Below are 20,133 nucleotides of genomic sequence, written 5' to 3'. Positions count from 1 at the left end.
AAGCCCCGTGTCAGCTGTTTCCTGGAAACTCCTGATCGTTCTGGACATACCCACTGCATGCTCTTTTTATCTGGGCGCTTCCATCTCACATACCCAACACCATCCCAGGAAGCTTTCCCCAGTTGATTTAGTAACAGTTGAAACTTGCTACCAGCCACCAGACGGGTTAGTTGGGATCACACAGCACAGCAAAGCGCAGCGTGGAGCCGCCTGTAACCTCCTGGCCTCGTCCCGGGCCCCTCGGAGGGGCCGAGCAGCGCCACTCGCTCCCCACGTGCTACATCGCTTCTAGTTCCCAGCCACCACCAGTCACTGTCACTGGCTGGCTCCTCCCTACCTCTTCTGTAAAAACGTGTTTCACAGCGCTCCCATGTCTCACCATTGCGTCACCTCTAACAAAAATACAATTTCCTTGGTGATTTTTTTCAGCAAAGGTTCGTTTTCCAACAGGAGGGAAAGAGAATCTCAACTGGGGACGTTAGAGTGAATCAACAGCAAGCATATATCCAGCTATAAATTTGACTCTGACATGCGTTGAAAGGTTAGATTTGTAAAAATGTAAGCAATTTGACACCTCTAGATCACAGCAAACACAAGGCCACAAAATCGAGCCTCCAGAACGTTGGTTAATTCCAGGCTCCCCAAAGTGTCTCTTGGAAACTGTTTCCACAGGGAGCAAAATAACTGCTGTAATTGGAAACACTGGAGAAGCAATGGGGAACGAGAGAGGATAAAGAGAGGCGGAAAACACACACCAACACGCATACATATACATACAGGATAATTAGCTGCAGTCTATTGTATAACAGAGTCAACAAATGAGTCAGCTCCTTAGGTGGTGTAATTAGACTCCAGTGGACCAACACCAATTTACAGCATCTGATAATTGTGATATATAATTATATGGACTGATTCTGACCTGTGTAAGTTGTTAGTAAATTGCAATGAGGGCAATAAGGCCAAGCCAGTGAAAAAATTGTGCAAGTGAGATACGGATCAGATGCCCAATAAAATAATAAAATATCTTGTGTTCAGCCAGCTCTTCTTATCCCAGGCATTTTTTTTTAATGAACTTTACATAGACAGGAATTGCTTGGGGCTCCATTAACCTGTGGTCATTTCCAGGATGCTACTCAGCAGCTCCTTAATGGTTGCAGAAACTCTTTGCACTAGCTGGGAATGGCAGGGAAGGAAAATGCTGTATCCATTTGCAAATGCAGGAGAAATACTAGCTGGGAGGAAGCAACTGTCCACATCTGAACTAGGATGGGGTCCTGGATCTGATAGCTACATTCTTCTAAAATGCATCACCTAACAACGCTGGAGCTCAGGGCCTTTTGCCAACTGGAAGCAGCACCCCTTAAAAAATCCAAGGTGCACGTAGAGCTGCCTGCCCTTCACTTGAGATCTCCAGCATGAAACGGGTGCAGAGGCGTACCTTAGACTCTGTCTCCAACAACTGTCTTTTAGTCTAGTCTGTGAATCTCATCTATTAGTTAAAAACAACAACAACAAACCAAACAAAACCAAGAGATAAAGACATTTCTCCTTCTGCCACCATCAAGGTGCTAGGCCATTGCCTACGTTCTCCGTGCTTTCAAAACAAACTCTCAGCATCCTTAAATTTTGTTACCCGCTGTCTGACACCAACGCTAACCCCCATCTAAGGGTTTGAAAGCCCCTAAACCACACGTCACCGAGGACTGGCCCAGCACTTGGCACACGATAACTTGGAGTTTTGTAACATCACTGCCCACTTCAAGGGCTTCTGCATTTCAAGTTGCAGCCCGCACTCTGTGCCATGCTCTCTCCCCACCACAAAAGGTGAGAAGAAGCAGCGGAGAAAAGTTTCTAAGGTTCTACAAGAAAGAGAGAGTTAGAAAAGGCACCTGAAAAGAAGAAAAGAGCAGCAAAGTAAAGCCGCTGCTTCTCCCCTTGGCTCTCCTGTCCCTACCCCAGCACAAGGAAGCCCCGCTCCGGGAAGGAACTGCAGCACGATCCTCCTGACAGATCAGAGTTTCTCTGGAGGCAGCAGAAGCAACTCAAAAGGAATGTAAATGATCTTTGACCAATGACTTTTGTCTAGTTGTGGTTTCTGGTACAGTATATGTGGTTTCTTGTTCGGTACGGTAATGAGCGTGTGTACAGCAAAGTGTTCAATGTGCACAGTGCTGAGAGATTAGAGAGTGAAGGATAGCATGGGACATGTCAATATGGATCTGCAATGATCAAAGGAGGCTGTCTCTTCTGGGCACAAGCCTGGGTTGGGTTACAGCGAAGGAAAAATGTGAAGTGCTTCTTAATGCGTCTTCTCTGTATTCTCTGCTCCAGGATCACTGTAAATGGAAGAACATCTTCTCCCCTAATAATCTATTTCCTGCATGCGGCTCCCCCAATAAATATATTAAAGTTTTGTTTGAAGTACACAGTTTGTTAGGAAAACAGACTTGCCTTTGTTTAAAACAATAATAACCATGAGTGCTGTTTAAAAGCTGAAGTAAGGTTATGCGCATATCTTTGCTCTGACTAGTTATCAGCCATGGATCTTGTACTTAGGTAATTATTAGAGGTTTCTTTTTTAAAGGGATGATTTACTTACCCTATATCCTTGCCAGACTTTCCTTCTTTTTTTTTTTTTTAAATATTTGAATTTTACACATTAAGTAGGGCATGCTCATTTCTCTTCTGCCTCTGCCCTCTTTTGAGTTATGAATCCCTTCAGTGAGTAATGAGCAGTTGGCAACTTTTATGCATAAGAAAGAAGATTCAATGAATTCCAAATACACTACATGGACGCTCCTTTTCCTACATAAAAAGTATAATATTTTTATGAATTGGGCCCACAATGATCTGGCATTAAATCACTGCCTCCTTCCTTCTCTGTGCTCTGACTATTTATGCTCAGGGGACATGCAGTTGCAATGTGTTATAAATTCAACAGAATTACTAATTAAAAATCCTACTGTACAAAAATAGAACAAAGGGTGGAATTAGAGCCAACAGGAGCCGAGCCAGTGTAGTGGTCCCGAGGAAACGGTCTGGACTGGAAGGCAGGTGATCTGATCCTCATCTGGGATTAACTAACATAGCTCTCCTGCTCCAGATGATTTACTGCGCCGTGAACGCAGCCCCTCCGCAGACTTTGGGCGGTGGGCGCCAGCATGGCTCCTGGCCTCCTGCTTCCCCTTCTCTCCCCAGGGGGGACGAGCAGCTCCCATTGGCGCCACGAGAACGAGAGCCCGTAGGAAATGAGCAGCACTTCTGGTCTTGCTCAGTGGCTCGGCAGGGCTTGGAAGGGCCGCGGAGGATTTTCACTGATGGGAAGGTTCTGCACCACTCAACAGCCAGCAGTCATGCTGGGAGTCGCGCTGCTGGGCACTGAGCTGAGTCTCTGCAGCACTGCAGGAGGGAGGCCCAGCTAACACAGGCTTCAGGGAAAGGAGCCTTCAAACAAGCAATTTTTTGGGTCTCAGCAAGAAAAGGATTTGATAGGGGTGCTCTTTCCCTGCTAGCTTTCCTAATCATCTACTCTGACTGGAGGTGTTCAGTATTAGGGTAAAACACCAACTCTAGAAAAGTAAAATACGCAAAGATACGCTCAGCGGTACACTTTGTAGGAGATAAGCTCATGCTTCTTCCCCACTTCTAAGCGTTACAAGGTGTCCTATGAACAGAAACAATAAAGGCTGAAAGATGCCTGCAAGTTGGCTGCTATGTCCCTCGAAACAGCACACCCTGTGTACTGCCCATGGACAGGTGCTGAGCTGGACGGTGGGTTGGAGAAAAGCAACTTATGCCTTTCTTCTGCCAAGTGTCTTTAAAAATAATTACATGGCAGCGATATTTACTCAGAAGTGTTGCTGGGATGCTCTGAGCTTCAATAGAACCAGGAAAAATACCTTATTAGAAATTGAGAAAGGAAAACAATTCTCATTCATCTTGCAACTCTCTCTGCATGGCCAAACCTCTCACCCTTGTTTCTCAGCTGGTTTCAGCGGGTCTTGTGCAGGCGGAACCCCCTCTCTGCACTGGGGAGAGGGGTGAATGAAATGACTGCAGCAGCTCTCAGGAGAGGGAGAGAGCGTGGGTTGCGTAGGGACAAATATAAATTGTCACAAGCTATAAGAACTAATAACTGTTGCCTCACTGCAAAAATAAGACAGCTAGCATCAGCTCTGCCTGACAGAAAAGGATAGAGGAGTTATTGTCCCATGCTGTCTGTCCCACCCTTGCTACAGCAGCAGCCAAAGCACTTCTGCATCATGGCTTAGCCTCTGAACTACTGTGCAGGTTAACCATAAACAATTTCAGCCCACTTTAAACCCCTGTGCAGTAGGAATCAGTGGCTCAGCAGCTAATTCACAAATGGCTGAGTTGACCATGCAGTGGGGACACAGCAGATAGCTGAGGGCAGTGACCCCATCACTCAACTTCAGTTAATCTGTCCCCATTTGCCAGAGCCAGAAAAGAAGACAAAAAAGAAAGGGCTACTGTCTGGTGTCCCTTGCGATTCAGCATCACGCATTCAAAAATAACAAGTCCCCCAGAATCAGAAGATGAGTTCAAAGTTGCAAAATCAAAAAGCATTTCTGGATCTCAGCTAAGTGCTGTAACCCCACAGGGTTTCTGTACTGAGGGGTTTTGCTATGACTCTGAACCAAAAGCCCACACTCTGCCAGAACTGCCCGCCTTGCCATGTAGCTTAGCTTTCAGCAGAGGAGACACCACTGAAGCAAAGCAGCACAGATCATACCCGAGTGATTGTTATGTGGTACATACACCACCCATCTCTCTCACTGCAAAAAAGTTTCACTTACAGTTTGAATTCATCTTTTTCCTTTTTTTTTTTTTTCCCCTGCAAGTTCAGTCCAGAAATCTAATATACTGTGACAGCAGTGTCTGGATAAAACCACGTCAGATGTACAACAAGAAGCACACAGGCACAGATCTTCAGTACACAGAAATGTGCAGCTCATCTGGAAGTGACTCTGGTACCCTGCAAATGGAGCTGTGAGCCCTTCCCAAACGGACAATAAAACAAGTAACAGTGCACTACAAGGGGGCAGAAGGAAGGCAGCTTGACTGCCCTTCCCTGCTTGACCACCCCAAAATTTCAAACTGTCTCAGAGAAAGAGGTTTAAACCATATTACGGAGTCACTTTCTAGGAAATTACTGCCCATGATTCCATTAACAATATTATAACTCTACCATTTAAATTGCCAACCTGTCATCAACTTCTATTCTCTGTTATCACACACAAGTCAGTTGCTGTAGCACAGATGAGCTGCACAAGCTTTTATTGTTTCACAGGCTCTCCTTGCACCTCCCCAGCCTGTGGGCAAAAGCCTGGCCACAAAGAAGCTGCTCAAAGTCCCTGTACACTCCACAGTTAGCAGAATTATGCCCCTAAAAACCCATCAGCAGAGCTTGGGAAAGCCAGACAGCAGGACTCAGGTCGGTGTTGTTTGGCTGAGATGTCAGCCCTGTTATGGAGAAAAATAACACTCAGTGTGAGTAAAAGTGGCACCGTCTGGTCCAAAGTGAAGAGACCTTTGCAGCATGCCCTGAGTGTTGGACTCCGAATCAGAAAACGTTGCAGCACACGGAGCTGTAACTGGAGAGCACTCTGGTGAATCCCTCCATCGGGTGAAGCTCCAAGATCTGCAGCCAACAGCCCTAATTGAGGATTTATTTAGGCAGCCACTGGTCTTCTGCAGTGACGAGAGGCGTCAGGTTTTTGAAGGAATAAGCTCTCTCTTCTCCCCATTGTGACCAGCAGCTACTCAAATCTCCAGCATTTATTCAAGAGACCAGCCTTCAGTAGCAAATGGCTTGAGTTTTGATGTTTAATGTTGCAGGGATAACAGTAGGCAGCTTTTCTTGTTTTCAGCTCTTTTAGCACACTGTTTTGCCTAAAGCAAAATATGGTTTCAAGCAGCCTCACTCCGCCGGTACTTTCTCCTTGCCTCAGCTAACAGCACTTGTGTATGTATTAAAGATGCTGCAGCAGAAGTTGATGCTACAGGGCTTGATCACTTATTTCAGATAGTCAGCAATCCAACTTTTTTAAAGCACACTTCTTATATAAAATAAACATTTGTTCCTTTTTTTTTTTTTTTTTTTTTTGGTTTTACTACTCAATTTCAAAGCTTGCAAAAACTTGGGGGAGGGGAGAGCCAAGCACTTGATTGAGACATCACCATAAGGTGACATTTTACCAAGTCTGTCAATATGCCTCCTTAAAGAGACACCGCCATATTACTTTAAGTGACTGGATTTGCCGAGATTTCTTTAAGGTTGACTTAAATGTCAGATGCCATTAGCTCTGGAAGTTCAAACGGTCTACCACTGCGAGCATCTTGTGCAGTGAAGGTTGAAAGGGTCGCAGGTAAGCAAAGCCATGCTGAAACACTGCTTACAATGCACACGTAGGAAGTAGCTCCACAGTGAAAAGCAGAAGTCAAAGCATTACAGATGTGGAATTTACAGTAATGTCTTCTCAAATACTACACCGGGTTAAATTAGTACCTCCGCAGCATCTAGCTTCCTAGCTGAAGTCTTGCTGCTCTCCTCATCTACATGTAAGGGGCAAATATGTTTGCATGAAAACTTCAGAACATTTGTGTGTCTTTGAGGACAAGAAAAGTGAGCTATTGATTAGCAATTGACAAATGCAATAGAAACGTTATATGGGCCAAGAAAGACCCATACATAATTTATAGCTGTGCCAAATATGAGTGACAGCAAACAGCAGGAGGCTTGAGCAAAGTATTGATTACTTTAAAAAACTGAGAAAGGCGCCGTGCTGAGGACTGGGAGGATAAAGAGGAGAGGCAACAAGCAGAGAAAACAGGAGCAAAGCCATTAAGGACGTTGTGCTACCAGACACTGCCAGACTAGGAAACTAAGGAGACAGTCAGGTGGAGAGCACTGCTCCCTCCTTTCCAATCAATAATACCATGTCAAAACATAAAATGCATGCTTTTGCTCTTAAGTAAAATGTGTCTAAGATTTTTAAAAGCATTGATTCAAGATGGATCAATGAAAATCTAGGCGTATTTTCCTGTGCAAAAAGGGGGTAATAACACTTTGCAGATAATCACAAAACAGAAGAGATTTCCAATGCTGGTTATAAATGTCCTATTTATATTACAATCTTTTTGTCAGTAAAGGTTAAGAATAGTAGGTCAAGGAGTCTCGCACTGTTTCAGAAGGGAACACAGAAATGTAAATGCAGGAGCGTGGGATTCTTTATGAGATGAGTATAAGGACTAGACTGATCTTGAGCAAGAGAGGCTACGGAACGCAGAGCATCTCAAAATACCTTCATAACTTCACTTCTGAGAGCTTCCAGGTGCTTTTTCTCTAGCAGGTTCAAAACCCAGACTCAAGAGCAATGCTCACCTGAGCAGCAATGAATGAATGAGCACTTCAGGGCCTCTTCCTATGGGTACTGAATTTCTTCTGCAGCTGCTCCGCTGCGAAGTCCTGGCAAGGCTGGGGCTGGTGTCGAAAAGATTCCACCCTTGCAAGCACTCCAGCAAAATTTGTACTAGCAGTTCTCACATCCCAGAAGTAGTTTTGGTGGTAGCGTATACAATGGTCCTCTAATTAAGCAAGCTATGTGAGGATAATTACAGCTACAATTAGACTTTTGCCTAACAAGGTTTTGGCCAGCATAGGAACAGCATTAAAGATGAAACAAAAAACACATTTATAATCGGCATCATCTTACCAGTATGGAGAAAGAGGGCTATAAGAGAAAGTAAAAAGTGGATCTAGACTCCTAACTGCCCACCTCTCCCTCCGAGAGAACCCAGATCTCCTTTCTGAGGATGAGGGCAAAGCTAAGTGAATGAGACATGCATTTCAAATGCCCAAAGGGCAAGAGAAAAAGGAGAACGAGACCTGCAGCTGGCGATGTGAAAGGCCCCTTGGTGATGGATCTCCCCACCCTTGGGAAGCAGCCCCGGTACCTGCATGGCACACTGCAGTGCTAGACAAGTGTACCAGAGCTGGGTATTTTTGGTTACTGCAAAGACAGTGATGCTGCTCCTGGGTCCTGGGCTGGCCTAGGGTTCCCTGTGCTGACCTGCACTGTGTTGAATGCTCAAAAGAAATAGTTGTGCTGCTGGTTGCAAAGCAGGGCACTGGGACTATAAGAATCACACAGCTTGCACTGGGGGCTCTTCCTTTGAACCATCAGGAAACCAATTTTGGCCTTTGCATGTTAGACTGGAACAATGAGATGGGATACCATGGCAAAGGAAAAATAAACATCCTTCTTACTTCACCAAAACAAAAAATCTTGGGATATTTCAGAAGAACACAAATTCCAGACAGTGACATTACAGCAAATCTCATCCTTAATTACAGATTCTTCAGCAAGCACAGCTGTATTTTTTTTTTAAGTAGGTGATTTTTTAAGAGGTATCCCACTGATACAGGTGAACGGCATAAGAGGAAGGAGAAGAACTGTCCACGACCCACTTGAGCAGCAGTATGTACCCAAGTTACCCAAACAGATGTAGAAATAACTTTCTTACAGCACCTAAGCGTATTTTCTCTCTTATTCAAGGGCAGGATTTTTCCCTAACGATGCAATGTTTCACTGTCCCGAGCATTTACATGCCCCTGAAGTTCTAGCACCGATGCAACAATTCCTTGGCATCAATAAAATATATTCCCTTTGCGAACTCCTGCTGTTCCCCTTATCATCGGTAAAAACTGAAAAGCCTTACAAAAATAATTATTTTGCTGCACACTGTTTTTCATTTTTGATAGAATCTTAACCGCAGACTTCTCTGAATGCACATCTAAGAAAAACCTTGTCATTATTTTCACTGACCTGAGTAATTAGGTATGAGCCAGAGCCCCCTGCTTCCCAACTGGCAAGATGTACTGCACGAAGCACGCTCAGCCAGTCTTCCCTCAAGCAGCCGAGCAGCACAGGCTACAGACAGGAGAAAACGAGAGAAGCACTGCAGAAAGCGAGTGCCATCAGCTAACGGGCTGCAGCTGGAGCACCAGCATGGGGACAAACAGCATACGATGGCCCAAGAGGCGGCCCCTCTGGAGAAGACCAAGTCCAGAGGGTTTGAAGTGTGCCACGTATGCCAGCTCTCCTCCTGTGCTCACCGTGGTCACCCACAGCTCATGCTCCCTTGGGATTTCCTCTGAAAGAGGAAATCTGGCCTCTTCTCGTCAATCCTTATGCTGGTGTTATGAAAATGCCATTTACCTCTTCCCTTCGCGGGTCTGTGGAGGCGATCAATCAGGCAGTTTATATACCCTGCTGTCTGTAATCTCCCCAGCTAATTAGCTCTCAAACAGGCATCGTGCAGGCAGAGCAGATCCCCCAGCCTCACTGGTGAGAACAGCAGGCGGGAGAACAGCTCCGCACACTGCCGTTCCCCGCGCGGCCCTTTGCTAAAACTGCTTGTGACACTAATTGATCGGTGCCAGTTGCGGGCGGTGGTGGCTGGGATGCACACAACCCACAGGGAAGCTGTTCAAAGCCGCGGTAATGAGTAACCTATTGCTGCCTGAAAGCACAACGATGGGCTTTGAATTCTGCTGGTACCTGGGATAGCCAGACCGCTGTCCCCTCCCAGTGTTGGAGAGATGAATCCCATTTAACCTATTGGAATTTGATGGTAGCGACCTGGGGACAAAAAGGAGACAACTTGCCTCAAGCTAGCCGGTGTCCAAGGTATGGCAGAGGGGCTTCGGGGCGTGCTGCCAGCCGGTACCCTGCACCTTCTGCCCTGCCAGCAGCATCGCCCCACATGCAAAAGCCTGTGCAGCCAGGGAGCTCACATCAGCCCCCAGTAGCAGGAAACGGCAGGGCATGCACAGGGCTTCCTTCATCCCAGTGACCTCAGGCCAAAACAGCAGCCCTTCCAGAGCCTGCCCTGCCAACAGCAGGTACACCAGGCTGCTCCCAGGGGGTGCTGAGGGCTGGTGCAGGCTGCCCAGCATCAGGGGACAGGGGAAAAGCTGCAGCTGTCATGAGTTCCCTGGGAATTCCTGGAACAAAGTGGTAAACCAAAAAAGTGGAGAAAACTAAATCAGATGGAGAGAGTATCATTGGTGCTGCTCCCTTCTGTTCATCACTGCTCACCATTTGCCATCATGCTCGGAGCTGATGCAGCTTTCTCAAGCAGTACGTGGCTCTGCTAAATGATTTATACAGCATGTGTTGCAGCAGGCATTGACATTATAAAAAACTGCTCTGCAAACTAGCACAGTAATTAAAAATAGAAACAAAAATATATGACACCGCAATCTACAAATGAACCAGCCCGCCAGTGTCCTAAAATACCTGCATCACTCTGGATACCTCCAGCAAACACTTCGAAGTATCATTTCAGGAATTACTGCTTTGGGGAGGGAGAGGTCTATGATTCTGGGAAGCTTTGCAATGTCACCACCAGAGCAAGAGAGAAGTTGAATCACGTGCAAGAAAATATCAGCATCTCTACTGCAGCAAATGCCTCCACGCAGAAAGTGTTTGCGTCTTTTCTTGCCCTGCCTTGGCAAAAGCTCAGCATTAAAATAAACACCAATTTTAGCGTAGAAATTTCCTTGGAATGACAGAGTCCACACCAAGTTCTATGCCAGTAGATGGGATGGCTACTTCAACAACATCCTAATTTGTTCCAAGAACGAATAATTTGGCCACTTAATTCTACTAGTGGCTAATACAAATAACTAATACTCATTATAATAAGGAACTGCTGTCTTGCTTCAGCACCTACGCACACAAGAAGATAAGTCTGAGTTCTGGCCAAGTTCTCAGTCTAGAGGACGCACATAAAGCCGGTCCCTCGTGTTCCCCATACTCAGAGAGTCCGTGCAGATGGAGCCTGCCAGCTGAGGCAGCTCAAGCCATGGGGACTGTCAGGAACCACAGAGAGCTAGCCCAGAGCCGAGACACCCCAGATACATTCACATTGTCCCCTAAAGCCGCTTTCTGTTCCCACCAGAGCAGGTCACATGAGGCATCTGCTCCCTCCCAGAAACCACCAATTCCTCCTGTGCAGAGGAAGCCTCAGTGAGCGTGGAGCAGGAGCTGTAAGATACGCTAAACAGGTTACATCTGAGCTCAGCATGGTGCCGTTTACTTCTGAATGCGATTCAACCCAGTGGCTTTCATCTACAAAGCCCTCCAGGTCCTCTTGGCTCTCTCAGAATCTGATTTGCTCAATAGCAGACATCAGCGCCCACATCCTTGCAAGGAGCCCTGGTACTTCTGTTAGCAACCCGCGGCAGCAGCTGGGGGACAGGCTGCTGGAGGACAGCAGCAAAGCCTTCCCATCGCTTGTTTCACCACAGACTGCTTGGTCTTCGCTGGCAGTGGGCGTCAGGACCAAAGAGCCAGCGCCTTCCCTAGGATCACTGGGACAATTTAATGAGACTTTGACCTTCTGCCTCTGATGCAGCTACTGAAGTGCCTCTATAGATTGCATATTCTTGTTAATTGCTGCAAGCATTTTGTATTTACTTCTGCGAATACCTACAATGCTGCCGGAGGGTTAAAAATGCACTGTCAACATTAGGCATGCGCTGTCAGACACTAGTTGGAAACGCATTTCATTTTCATATCAGTTGAATGTGCACCTTAGTAATATTTAAGCGTCCTGCCCATCCTTGCAGCATTTCAAATGTTGACAAGATTCACACAAGTCAAAGAGGTAATGAATACTGGTCCTTTTCCCCTGATAGGGCAGCAGGACGACAAAGTGCAGCTTAGAGAATCACTGCAAAAGGACGGGCGCACTGGATGCACAGGGCAATAAGAAATCTGGATCTTATTTCTGCCCAGCGGATGTTCTGCTGATAGCAAAGCAATGGGCAGCCATTTTACCAGCCATTGCTTCTGTTTCCCCTTTTTTGATACTTTTCAAAATAAGCTTTTTCTCCCTTTTGGGTTATGTTTTTCCCTCTGCTTTGGGGCTCAGTTCATCAGAGTGCCAAAGCCATTTGGGACCTTGCTGTATTACTGTAACGAACCCAGTCAGACAGGAAGCAAAAAGTTCGGCGCTCCGAGAACACATGTTCTTCAGACTTCAGAGCTTGGAAAGGCACTAATAGTAAAGCTGTTGAATAACTTATTTAAGACTCAGATGGAAAACAGAAACTTCCATAACCACAAGTTGTACAAGACAATACACACAACCCATTGAATTGAAAAAATATACTGTCTTTATTAGTTTAATGATGATTTAGAAAAACAGATGTTCCAGAGCCCACCAAACATTTTACTGCCACTTCTATTTATTTATACACAGCTTTAATGGTGTCGTGCTGTATTCTCGATTTTTTGTCCTTCACTAATTTCTATTCCTGTTACTGCATTAATCACCGTAGGTGGATTTAGGATTGGTATCTCTCTGGTTAAACTGCTCTGGGTTTGATTTCTATAAGAGGAGCTTTAAGAAAAAAATCCATTCTGGAAATAGCAACACAACAGTGCTCTCCGTAAGCATCCCCAGAATTATTCTGCCTGTTATTTAATTAGCTCAGACAAAGGTTGCAGAGTGCACAGAAATCTATCAAGGGATCTGCAGTAATATTTGGAGATCATTTCTTTTACTGCTTTATCATTAAAGTTTTATGTACTCTAGCAATTGATAGAAGCAATAAAACATTTCTGAAAAAATACAGAAGAAGAAACAAAAAGTAATATACATGAAATAAACCCTTCTCAGCTTAAATTCTGCTAGCACTGCACCCACGGCATCATTTAACAGTTTGCTAGGTCTGGTGTACAGACTACACTTCACTGGATCATGACAAAGTACTTAGATCTACACACATTTCCTCTATTTATCCCGGTTGGAAAATCTAAATAGAGCTGTTTGAGTGAGAGTGAATGTATCGCTGTTTAGTTTACAAAAACTGTATCTTTGTGCTTCTCAAGAGATTCTCTGAACATGAGTCTGGACTGTTACATAAAATAAATACAAATATTTCAGAAAGAGACATTGCAATTCAAGAAACAGTTATGGTTGTGCTTGTGTGTGGGTAAAGTTATCAGTTGAAATATTTCTGCATTATACACATTTCAAAGGACCTGAACAGAAATCCTGATTATGGTGAAAAGCTAGGTTTGTCATTGCTTAACAGACATTCAAAATTCAAGTCTTTTTGCAGGATTCCTCTGCAGTACTCGCAGTAAAGAAAACAGAAAGAAGACGCATCATCTTAATGGCACCTCTCTCACTTTGAATGCAGTAGAAAACACCGTAACAGCGACCACTGGGGTAGTTAAATGATTCATTTCTTTTTAAAAATGAGTCTCTTCAGGGAAGAGAATGGTACCAGGTGAACAAGAAGTCAATCTGATCAGTAGGATCTTCATTTCCAGTCTAGCACACCCCAGAGAGGGCCCAGCTTAGTTCTTAGTTCCTAGGCTAAGTTCCCAGCTAGAAAAGGTCCATCAACCTTTTTTTTACCCCATAAATTGGATTTGATGTAATCAAAATACTATAAATACAGAACCCAGCCTGGCCCTTTTAAGGAGACATACGTCTTAAATCATTTTATTTTTAAGGATATGGTTGAGTGATATGACATGCTAAGCTGAGCATCATCGAATGATGTGCTGCTAAGCTAGTTCGGAAACTTTTGTCAGTATCCATGCTTTAAAAGGAGCTCAAATACCAACATAAAGCACAGCAGCCACGATGCATGAATGACGAAACAAGCAAATTTTGTTGCCCTGAGAAGTCAAAAGCCATTCTGCAGCCACGGCAGGAAAAGCAGGAAAACTCAAACAATGCATAACCATAATTAAGGCAATTAATTGTAGGCATGTGAGCGGTGCTGTTGCATCAGCAAACAATTCCATGATTTTGAAAGACATCAGGGACAGAACGAACCCCTTGTCAAGACTTCTTAAAGAGAACATATTTGAGAATAATCGGTGAATTCTCAGCACCTACAATCAGCAGCCTCAGTAATGCTCAGGACTTTCTCATGCTTATTTCAATGCCAAGTCCCTGATTACAGCCAGTATCCTCACTCTCACACATAAATCAAAGGGCAGTATGTATACATACAAAGTGAGCCCTCCACCCTGCCTTTGACATCAATGCTACTTTTATTACATATTCAGACTTTTTTTTTTTTAAAAAACAAAACAACAAAAAAAAACAACTAGAAGCCAGCTGTTGAAATCTGGACTCAATTCATCTAAAGTGTGAAAGATCATGTCAAGTGCAGGCAATGACTCACACCAGGAAGAAGGACACTCTGTGATTTCCCAACTATCTGATCAACTATGGTTTTAGGCAAATGACTAATGTTAGATATTGGATTATGTATTTTTGAAAGTGTGCCATAACCAAGCATAGCTAGAAACTGAGCACACAGCTGAGTAAGGACATATGGAAAAGGTCTTTGTGCTTTCTTTCCAGAAAAATCATAGCTGAAGAACATGGAAGTGAATGAGACAATGTTTTTTTCCGTGGAATCTCTTCACATTTGGTAAAAACAAAACAAAACAAAACAAAAAAACCTCCTACCTTTCATGACATCCAGCAATGGGGCTTGTGAGTGCTTTTGATTTCTTTTTAAAAGCTACTTCAAGGGAAGAACATGAATCCGTATGCAACAGAGCAGAAAAAGGAGAATTCACTTTTTGGTACAGCTGCCATCTCTGATGGGGAAGCCTGGCGATGGGGCCATTAGGACACCTGGGTTACTTTCCCATTTCATCACTTTTCTGTTGCGTACAGCACAACCTGCACACAAGTTTTGTGTACAGCCTTAGGCAACTCCTTGTGCTCCCCTGTGCCTTTACTGCCATCTATATCTTGAGAATGATAGCACTCTGCTTTGTCACAGAGATGTCATAAATCCATTAAAGACAGAGATGCATTTGTTTACCAGAAAAAGAAAGAAGATGAGAGCACAGTTGAAGGATACAGAAACTTTTTTTCTGCACTAATACCAGGGCTCTGTGGAAAGGAGCAAGCGATCAGAAATCGTCCAGACTAAAGGTATCTTGTTGCGCAAGGTGAGATGACCTAAATTTCTTCAATTTTCTGTATATAAAAATATAAACACTGCCTAACTCAAAACGTTGCAGTATACACCAAGAGACGATAGCTATACTTCGGCTAACACAGGCAAAGCAGCCAGCTCCAAGAGAAAGGACAGCACCACGTTCCCGGAGCTCAGCTTTTCTTGTAGCCCGGTGAAATATTTTAAGGTTCACTTAATTCACAGCAAAATACCTTCACTGACTCAGAGGGCTCGAGGCACTGCAGTCACAGTATTTCCTGTTGTAAATTTGCAGTGCAGATAATTTAGCCTCTCCCCAGTTTTCAAGTGTTAATATCCATGTGCCAAAATAAAGCAGATGTAAGAGACCAACGAAAACATTGGTATAGGAAAGCAACAGTAAGGAGTTTACAAGCAAATAAAATAATCTGATCCCTGCGTATCTATGTGCTCTTGCATCTGTACTTTATTTATCTGTAACTCTTCAGAATTGTAGGAAAAAATATTGGCTGGGTCTCGTTGGAGGGACTGGTTTATCTCTGCTCCTGACCCTTTAATTTGTCATCTAGCCAGAATCCCCTCAGTGAGAATGTTTCTGGCACTCCAAGGCTGCAGTTAACTTAATAAGGAATGTAAGCACAGTTAGATAAATTAATTTCAAGGTCAAGTACAGTGACAATGGAAAATGAATGCAAGTGGCAGGTAATAGAGGAAAATTCGCATGCATACTGATACACTGTTAAAGGCAGATGTTACTAGATAATTTAATCTCAAATGTAACGGATGTTTTCAGTTGCCCTTTTCCATTAAAAGAATTGTAGCAGATGCAAAAATCAAAGATTATTCAAAGAATTAAGATATGAAAAGCATGTTAGATCACTAAACTCCAATTAGTTAAATTAAATTGTATACCATTATCTACCTGTAGCTTTATTGGTAGCCAGCATTAGCGCTCAGCTTGAGCAATAATAAAATTAGAGAATAACACTTTAATTGAATTGCACTTAAAAGGATCATGCTGACAAATGTGATTGTATCTGGCTGTAATGCACACCTTTTCCAACGATCATTAAATCCAATGAAATGAAAGTCACAGGATCTTGACAGCTCTCTGAAATAATCTGTGAACCATGCTGTATCTCGCAGTTCCTAATCAATTTAGAGAAGCCTCATTAAGGCTCTGCAACTAAAGAACACTTAAAAATCAAAACAAATTACAACATGTTATGGATAACTAGCTAATCATATCGATACAACAAGGACGTATTGTGTTGCAACAATTCATTTCCTTTGTAAGAAGCATTTGCCATGGATAATTTAGGAATTGTTATTCATAACTGCGATCAGCTAGCCCTAATGTCAAGTTTTTTTTTTTTATCTTTGCTCATAATAAACATTTCTTATGCTGCGTCTGCACTGTATTCTAGATCTGATACTGGACTCTATGGTTGCATGCATGTTAATTATTTGTGTGTCTGTCTATATATTTGTTTCTCTCCTTTGCTGTTTTTGCATCTCTCTTGAGCATGCAGGAACAATGATGTGTGATTCTGGGAACAAATTAGATATTATCAGATGCCCATGTGAATATTTCTTGGCAATTTTTGTTCCCCATGAGTAAGTACTTTGTTGCTGGCTTATTTAACAGCCTATAACTCACCCTCGCTCTCTCCTACCTTCGGTGGCTGTTTCCTTTTTATATGGCAGCTAATACAAAATAGTGTACCTTGATGTAACGCTTACACATAAGCAATTTGAGCTGGGTAATTTAGCAGATTAATGAGACCAGCAAACAGGCATTTAAAACTGAGGTATATCTGTGGCACTCATTCTTGATCTACTTAGTCAACATGGACTTGGCCAGTCACCTTTCCCAGTGGACTCTTCCCAAACACATGATAAATCACTCTTACTCGAGTATTTCTTTTTAAAGATTCCCCCTCAGTCTTAGTTGATAAAAGTCCCAGGCATCAGATGAAGTGCAAGGAACCAGATACAAGGTCTTTTCCTCCAACATGGACATTATATTTAGTCAGTTACTCTTGCTGTTGATTAATGTTCCTTTAACTTTGAGCCTTTGAGGGATTGTTATAGTGTGACTTCTGCTCTCAACAAAGCATAAAATTGGATATAACACTAAGGAGCCGCCATATAATGCCATTCTGTTTTCTGTCCACTGGACTGATTTGCATGGACCACTCCAGACCAACACGGGAACAGGGTTTAAAATGCAATAGCAGATTAAGACAGAATATGACACTGATGTTAAATACAATTTACAAAGCAGAGGTTAAGCTATCTGAAGAAATATGGCTTTAATAAATACATGCTGTTTCTTCTGTTCATTTTCTGCATGAAAAGCAGAGCAGGATTCCAGACACATATGGATTTCTACATACTATTTAAAACAGTTTTTAATGCTAGCCCAAAGTATACGAAGTGGCTATTACACATGAAACATACTGCTCAGTTAAGGCACTGGTGAGTCCATAAACATTTGAGAGGGGGTCAGAGATTTAAATGTAAAGATAACAGATCCAAGAACCAAGCAGAGGTTTAACACCAATCGAAGTTAACATTATTGCCATCATGGTAGTACCCAGAAGCCCAGTCACGCCAGAACCGTTTTGTACCTGGAAGAAAACAGAAACAAAAGACGACCCAAAAATCTCCCGATACTCTTTTCCAGGAGCGTGAGGAGGATTTGGACTACCAGAGATACCAGACGCCCTTAGCCCTATGGGCCTGAGCCAGCTCTGAGCGACTCTTGCTGCCATAAGCCCTTCAGCAGGGGATGCACACGTGCCTTCACGAAGCGTGGGGAAGGTGAACCTTTAGAATGGGTGAACTCAGCACCTGAGCGTGTTTGTTCACCTGGGATATCCATGAAAACCATTTTCTTGGCTTCCCACACAGCTGCTGCAACTGCCTGACCTCCTCCAATGCACTACACACGTATAACCCATCAGATGCTGGACTGCTGGAAGTAAATGTCTGCCTATAAAAACTGAACCACCCACTGGAACCAGGAATCACTGGGCCAAACCCAGCTACTTGTGCCCTGCCTGAGACTGAGAACAAACTGGGGGAAAGCTCAGCAATGGAAGGGCAGAAAATCTGCCTACCATGTCGAGTATCCTTCCCCATTTTTGCTATATAGAGCACTCCTTACATAATCCAGCAATTAATTAGAAACAACTCACATTTGTGGTTCCCCTCGAGGCAATGAAAAACAGCTAATGTACACGTGCAATAGCTTTCCTTTTCGCAAGAAATTTCATTAGGCTATTTCTGTTTTGAGCCAAAATACAGTGCATCAGATGGCAATAGCTCTGAGAGTGGCAAGACTGGACCCAGGAGTTGGAATCTGTTTATAAACAGGAATCCTGTCGATATTTCAAGACCTGTATTGGAGAGTGAATGATATTCAGGCCTGCCAGGAGTTATATCAAGAAAAAAAGCAGCTGCCCCCCCTGGGATTTGACATCATCCCAGTCCCTGCTAGCACCAATCGGTGCCATGCACGCACCTCCCACGAGGTCATTCTCTGGCTGAACTTGATGCCATTGACTTCACGTTTCTCCAAATCCAGCGAGGAGCCCACAGGCAGCACTAGGGTTGCTGAGAGGCTGTACAGTCTCTCTGCCCAAAGGAGATCTGTCCCTACCAAAGACCTGAGTTTCAGACATTTTTCTGTCCTTTTCAGGTGCACACGCTCCCTGGCAGCAGCCGTTCAGCAATGTGTGATGCACTGATGCAATACGCAACGCAGGAGAACTCAGTAGAGGTGCACGGTGCCTCTTCACATGATTTTAGCTTTCAAAAGGCCGAGCTGCAACGTCTGCTAGTCCTTGACTGCTGAACCACGCCACTTGCAAGCACAGGCAAAGTCTAAACATAAATCAAACCTTAGGTAACCGGTATTGCCAAACACAAATGTTCAGAAGCCTTAAATAATAATAATAAGCAAAAAGAAAGTTCTCTGGCATGTTTTTCTGCATTCTCACTGTCTGCTTTCTTAAAAGCACTCGGTGTATGCTCCAACTGCAATCTGAAATTTCTCTCTGCAACTGTGAGGTCTAAAAACTTTTTGATTAATGGAAGGTGAGACTCTCACATTTTCGCATATTTCCAGAAGAAGAAGTGCAAAGAAAGCTACCACATGTTGTCAGATTGCTGATAAGATCACTGCAGCTGGCAGTGCTAAAAATTAAGAGTTGCGATAGGAGCTAGGCCTCAGCTCTGCACCTGCCTCTGGCTGACCCCGTGTGCTTACATCTCAGGAGATCAGACCAAGACGAGTCTCACACACCAGGCGATGGGCTGCGTGCTCCCCATGCCCTCAGTGCAGGACACGGACATGCCACGTGGCAGGCTCCAGCCCGTTTGTAACACGCGCAGCCTAGCACAGAACTGCTCTGGACTGTTCACAACTTTTCCCTGAAAAACCCTCCCTACAAAGGGGATAAAATCCCATAGATTTGAAAAATAATCATATACATTTTTGATTTTCTGCAATTTCCTTCTCTCCCTCCCAACTCACTTTCAACCTATTCTAGCTCATGCCCATTGTCAGCGCCCAATCACCATCTCTCTCGAGCTATTTTCCTGCCTAAATGATGCTGGAAAAATGTTAACAAGTTTTGTTTTTTTTTTGATGATCAGATTACAGTTCACTTGTGAATCAAAATTGCATTAAGGGTCTGATCCTGCCTCTCTTGAAATCAATTACAATTTCATTCAATGAAACCAAAAGGCTCTCTCTCGCTGAGCCGTAACTCCAAGTCTAGTGACCATTTATTATTCATAAGTACAGTCTGGGACAGGCTGATAAATGACACCTAACCATCCCACTCAATTTCAAAAGGGGAAAGAACCAGAATGGACTGATTAATGGCTCCAGCAATCTCAAGTCTTGCTAACCTTACCTTTACAGGCATAGGGAGATGCCTGATGGGCGTAATATTTATATAACAAAGCAATTATCTTTGTAATATGGATTATTTCAGGACACATTCACTCCGGTTACATGTGGTTGGAGAACAGAGGGGGGCTGTCGAAGAAAGACATTATGTGACAGAGCATGTAAAATTGATGGATGGGGGTTTGTACTGTCCGGT

The sequence above is a fragment of the Cygnus olor genome, chromosome 12 (genome assembly GCF_009769625.2).
Source record: "Cygnus olor isolate bCygOlo1 chromosome 12, bCygOlo1.pri.v2, whole genome shotgun sequence".
Taxonomy (NCBI): domain Eukaryota; kingdom Metazoa; phylum Chordata; class Aves; order Anseriformes; family Anatidae; genus Cygnus; species Cygnus olor.
Note: the sequence above shows the minus strand (reverse complement) of the source record.